This window comes from Neodiprion virginianus, chromosome 7 (assembly GCF_021901495.1).
Source record: "Neodiprion virginianus isolate iyNeoVirg1 chromosome 7, iyNeoVirg1.1, whole genome shotgun sequence".
Classification (NCBI taxonomy): domain Eukaryota; kingdom Metazoa; phylum Arthropoda; class Insecta; order Hymenoptera; family Diprionidae; genus Neodiprion; species Neodiprion virginianus.
This window is the reverse complement of record NC_060883.1, coordinates 2,820,579-2,827,360: the sequence shown is the minus strand read 5'-3', so window position 1 is coordinate 2,827,360 and position 6,782 is coordinate 2,820,579.

Below are 6,782 nucleotides of genomic sequence, written 5' to 3'. Positions count from 1 at the left end.
TGTCGTTTCATTTTTTTCCTCTTTCTTCTCACTCCACATGGTACCGAAAAGACAAAATTCAGGGACAACTCGAATCGCAAGTTTTTGTACTTGAAAAAGTACGAAATTGGGGTTAAAAAGGGATTTTTGTACCTGTGCATGCAAATTTTTGGCATCATCGTTTAATTTTTTTTTTCTTTTTTTTTTTATTCTGCAGAGAGTACCGAAAAGACAAAATTTAAGGGTAACTCGAATCGCACGTTTTTATATTTGAAAACTAGGAACCAGGGGTGAAACGATTTCTCGTATCGGCTACCGGCGTGAGGTGGAATATGTATTTATAGACGTGTAGAGGGTTGAAATTTTCGTTCCGCACGTCTATTTCCGGTCTCCCTTACATATCCCACTTACACGATAACACCGATTCCGTATAAGCGCGAGCCGCATTCGTATTGCCGCATAGATATAATAGAACGTCAACCTTCGCAAAAGGGGTAGAGGTATAATACTAAAATTCTCTTCTATACGGATTATAATTCCGGGCACACGTGCGGCCCAAATCGCAATTCGCGAACACCGAATTTCGCGACGATGGGTCGCGTCGTTGAGAAATTGAGAAAAAATCAAGGTGTTGTTTTTTGTTGTTTTTTCTTCTTTTTCTTTTTTCTTTGTAATAATATTTTACAGGATCGCTGCTGCGCGGATCGAATTCCATTTATCTTTTTTTTTCGAATCTGATTATGTATAAAATGTCTGAATATTTTGATTTGTTTCTTCATTTTTGTGTTTCTTTTTTCTCTTCCAAATGAAAATCCTGCGAATGCCTCGAACGAATTTCTTTCTCTCAGTACGGTGAATAACGTCACAATTTCGAAGGGATTCATGCTTAACATTTGAGCTTTTCCGGCTCTACTTTTTTACCTTGGTGAGCTCGATTTCACGCTGTTTGAATACGTGTAATGTATGTATGACGTATATTTACCACTTCATAAAAAATTTTCAAACAACCCTCCGCTCGCTTCCGGTATCTCTATTTTTCGCTCCATATTTCTCACTCCCACTATCCACCTAGATATATATACACACGTTGGTGATATACTCTCTTATTTTGCACCACCTCTTCCTAAATCACTAAGTCTCAAAGTTTTTATTTTATTTTTTATTTTTTTTTTATTTTACGAAACGTGGTGCTAATAGTATACATTTTTATCCCACACGGTGTTGGAAACTTTCATCATTTTTAATTTTACGGTAAATTTTTCAAAAAGAAATATTGAATCGATAACAAAGACGAGAGTTTCAAAAAGGAGCTTGCCCTCTTTTTCGTTTTCATCCTAAAAACAGTTTCAAAATTTGGCGAGTATTTTTTTCTCATTTTCGATGTAAAAATGCGAGCCTGAAGGGCTGGATTTTTTTTCAATTCAATTTATCACCTCGTTCATTTTCGAAGTGAATTTATGCAGGTATTGTTGTGAATGCACGTTTAATAAGAAGCGGAAATTCGAGGTGAAAAATAGAGGCCAAGACATCAGAAGAAGAAAAAGAAGAAGAAGAAGAAGAAGAAGAAGAATACGAAAAAAAAAACTAGAGAACCGGGGGCAAAATTCCATGGAGGGTATAAGATAAGACGATAAAACGATGGGGCGCGGCGATCGGGTGACTTACGATTATGATTTATGCCCCCTCCAATATAACCGGGGCTTATGTATATCATACATACGTAGGTATATGCATAGCCGTAAATAATATACATAATACAGGCACGAAACAAAAGGAAGTGAAAATTAATATATCCTCTTACCTTGGTGCGTCGCATCGAAGAAGAATGTAAAAGAGACGCGAGAAGCAGGGATGAATTATGATGGTAAAGGGAGGCTGAGGGCGTGATCCGTCCCTTCTGTCTTCCGCATGCATCAGATTTTCCTGAAAGATGAAGAAGACGAAGAATAATAATGTGGCGAATAAGTCCATTTAGCATTGTCATACATCTGCCCGCGTATTGGAAGGTAATTTTTGATTTTCAACCGGCTCAACTCACCGAATCGGTTCCAAATTACTCAACAATAATTCCCTAATTTTTCAATAAGAATTAGTTTAAAATTTAGGATTCCTGTATTAACAGATTCTGCGTGAAAAAAGTTGTTGATATTCGAAAAATCGTAACAAATAAAGTATAATTTTCGAAACGATTGATTTTCTTCGTAAGTAAAAAATATGTTGAAAAGACTGCAAATGTATTTTGCGAACGAGAAGAGGGTTGGAAAAATCGGTAATCAAAACATCGGATAGGTTTCAGGATGCGTCGATTCGACTGGCGATAAAACGCCCGATAAAAATAAGTGGTAGGTATGTGAAAACTCTGAGCTTGAGGAGGGTAGGTGAGAAGTTTCACCACCCCTTTGTGCTCTCTGCAGCAGCGATGCGGCGAAACTCCGAAGTGAGAAGAGCTGCGAGGCTAATCGAGCGGATGATTTTTAAAAACGATTCCTGCCAAAGATCTGTGAAAACAGGAACGGCGTGACGATCCCGGAGAAGAAAAGAAGAAGGAGAGAAAAAAAAAGTAGAAGATAAAATAATAATGAGGAGAAGAAGTAGAGGAGGGGGGTCGGGGGGGAAAAAATACGGCCAACTAGCTGAAGGGAAAAAGGAAAAAGAAGACGGGGACGGAAAAAAAAAGTGGCAAAAGGGAAAAAGATAAATTCTGGGGGAGAACGGAAGCGAGGGACGATCTGCCCGGATGCCGGGGCACTGAGATCGAAGACTTCATCACCGCAGCTGATTGCCCGATTTGTCACCCCGCTAACTGAGTTCGGGATCCCAAACTGCGTCGGCCCCCTTCGCCAATTTTGCCCCGTCTAATGGCTGAGCCGATCTGACGAGGTCGCTTAACGCCGCTTTTCCAAATTCTCGATATAAATTATGCGCCTCGGGGTATAAGCTGAAACCCCCGAGTTTCCAACGCTCGGTAACTTCCCGCAGCTTGTTAACTTGTCGTTCTATTTTTGAAAGTCCTCCGGAATCGATACTTTTTATAAATTTTTACTACGAGATAGTCGTAGATTTTATGGAAACTATGGAGATTTGTATGAAAATATATAAATTGAAAATATTGATATTACGTACGAGAAAGTTATTTCGGGTCGATGCTTCGTTTCAAATCACTTCGAAATTGTTTAAATAAAATAAATTTAAAAAAAATGATTCATTTATTCAGTATACCATTTTCTATACATTCACTCAAACGCTTTTTCTTATTCGAATATTTATTTCAATAAAATTGAGTATCGATTTTTGATTAACCAGCCTCTACGGGACGTATTTTCTCAATTCAACATTATTATTTGGGTTCGAGTTAGAAAAACCGAAGTTTAATTCCGTACGAATAGTAAATAAATAAATAAATAAAACAAACCTGCAACAACTGCTTTCTTGTTTCTATTTTTTATTTTTGTTTTTTTATTTTTTACAATGAACGGATAAAAAATAAATATTCTGATAATGACTCTAGATTCGTATGAATAAATTCGCTATCAAAATATCGATGCAGTACTTCTTTTCATACAACACTAACATTACACTCGTATCGTAGATCCCAAAACTGACCCTTATTCGCATATTTCACCGTCTAGTGACTCGCCATAAGAACTGATGACAGAAGAGATGGACTCGTTGAGTGGGGGAAAAAAATCTGCAAAGGCAGTGACGGTAGAAAAATAAAAAAAAAAAAAGAAAAAAAAAACTGAAGAGGCAAAAATTCCGAGATAAATTCCCGGCGACGGAGTTGAGGATGTCGAAGGTGGGAGGGGGAAGAAAGCGTGCAGGTGAAGCGTTTGACAAGCCGATCTCAATACACACTAAACAGGGCCTGACGTCGGTGAAGCCGCACAGACGACTAGGCAGATTCTCTCATCGACGTATCTCACCTCGTCCCTGGGGGTGCCTATTCGGCTTGGATCTATACAGGGTGTTTGGTCTCCATTAATCTGCTCTGACATTCTCGAAAGCGGATCGAGGACACGGAAATAGTTTCACAAGGGAGATTCAAGGATCGTTTTGAATCGGAAAAGAAACGTTTTCCTTCCATTTCAATTTAGAATCAAACCGCATGACGATATCTAACATCTTAATTTTTCACTCTCGAACCTTGGGTCTCAATAATCCGTTTTGTTTATCATAATTCGAAATTTAATCGGTCATGCTGGATACACCGTTGAAAATTTCGATATTTAGATGTCAGATTCGTGATCACCGATCCCTAAAACCCCAAGACAAATTATTTTCGGTGAAATTTGACTAGCCTCTGGGTAAGTGCCTGCTGTGTAACTTCTCACTCGAGCCCCCATTCACTCCTCATACTATATCCGAAGCGGTGATGATGCGAAACAGTCTTCTGTGCCATTATTCCTACCTCCAAATTTCGGACAAGAAAAACTGTGTTTAAATAAGAAAACAAAAACAACAACACATCAAATAATGAGCGAACGAAGAAACAAATCCTTAATTGAACAAAAGTAAACGATTCATTCCCCTACCTAATAAAAGAATTTCAGATAAAATTCATCCGACCATCGGGGTTCCTCTCAATTTTCCTCGAGTATCCGAGTTATCCCTAATAATACGTGACTGAGCTGACCTGCTACTATGTGAGTAGATATCAAGAGGGGTGAGAAAAAAAAAAAAAAGTGTGTGTACAAGAACATAAAGAAGTAGAAGAAGAAGAGGAAGAAGAGGGAGAATCACCATCGGCTTCGTTTTATTCCGAAATTCATTTCGCACACAAGATAATCGCAACTCTCTTCCTTCTATATATATATAAATAATATTACTAACGTTTATCCTTTCACTGCTTTCGCGAAGCGCTGCCCTCTTCAAAGGGTCGAAATTTTTTCCCTCCCCCTCTCTCGCGCCCAATTCACCCCTCGACCTTACGCACACCAACGGTTATATTACTTATCGCAATTATTTATCCCGCGAGTCGCAGGCGGGGCCTGTTTATTTGGTCCGGGAATCCTTTCCCGCGGCGCGTATAAGTCCCGTTTATTGGACCACCTCCCTTAGACTCGGCGCCGAGGTCAGGTCGAAACCGCAATGTACGCACCCTCAGGACACCGGACTCACCCCTTCGCCGCACGGTTCACCGACTCCGAGTTAACCCCAGCTTTTATATACACATCCGCACGCGTTCATATCTTTCTTTATTTACGAACGTGCGTGTGTGATATGTATGTACGCATGCATCACGTGTTGTCCTGCACCCCTAATTTTACAAGCTTCGACGAACACCTTCGATACTCTTTTATGTATATTTTATCGTATACGTATAAGCGAGGAAAAATCATGCCGCGTAACGTTATATCGTATTACAACGACTGACCAAGGGTGAGATTATTGGTTATTTGTTAAAAAGGGAGAAAATAAAATTAAAAAATTCCTTCCAATCACCGATATATCGACGTGAGGTTATTATATACAATATATATATATATATATATATATTATCCGTAATATTACTTGCGATATTTTTTTTTTTTTTTTTTTCTCATCCTTATCTAGAATATAATTGTCTATGGTGTCGTAAATATGGTATAAAATATATGCAAAATCGTTGTATATATATCTATACTCACACAATGTTTACCTGGTATAAGGATCTTGTCGAAATGATTTGACATTTCGACATTCGGTAAAGCAATTGACGCGTAACGCGGCTGGAGATGGTTTCCGGGCTTGGGTTCTGGGCTTTGGGCTTTAGAAATGGCGAAGAGCAGCTCGATGGCATCCCGGCCAAAGCCGATACTGCGTATGATGTACGTTTGTACATACATGCATATTATATGTATGTATATGTATATAGATGCGAGGAGAAGAGAGTTGAGGCCAGCTGATATACACAAACGAACGGAAACGGCTCACCGTATTTGCAGATCCAAACCAACACGCTGCTAGGGATGAAGATACTCGTCCCCCCCTATCCCCTCCTCTCTGTCTCTCTCATTTTTATTTATTTTATGTTTCACTTGACTCCAACTTCTTGTATTTTAATTCTAGTATTTTTCTATTGCCAAAGGCATGGCATAAGGAATAAATCAACAAATCAATCTCTCTCTCTCTCTCTCTCTCTTTAGTTACTCAATTCTTCATATGACGCATATCCCCACTGTTCTATAATTTCCATTTCCTACTTGTATAATTTCTACTGCATTTCACTTTATATCGACTTTGATCATTAGTAAACTCGTATTTGCTAACGGCTTGCCAAGGCATTAATAATAAAGATCAATTGATCGATCTCTCTCTCTCTCTCTCTTAAATGTACAACACAGTGTACTCAATAAATGTACGACAAAGTCTACATAATGTATAATAACGACTTTCATGCTGCTAGCTATTCTCCTGTAGGATTACCTGTTTTCTATAATAGTCTATACCTACGCTGAAACAAGCGGCTTAAGAGTGGCCAGTCCTCGAACTTCGCATTCTCACACTGCAGGTTCCAAGTTAGTAGAGAAAAAAAATAAGAATAATATTCAATTCAAATTTCTGTCTACAAATCCAGATTTGGGATTAACGATTTTAAAGCCCTCGGATACCATTATTCTATTTCCAACATGTGCCAGCGGCAATTGTTCCTAATCTTCAAACGATCATCAATTCGTAACACACACACACGCACCATTTGGTGCCCTCCTTTGAATTCGTTGCAACTAACGTACATTGAAGAGACAATCCTCAATTTGGCACGGAATGCCCTATACATCTCTATATATCTACATGTACTAAATAACAAATCCAGGATCGAGCTG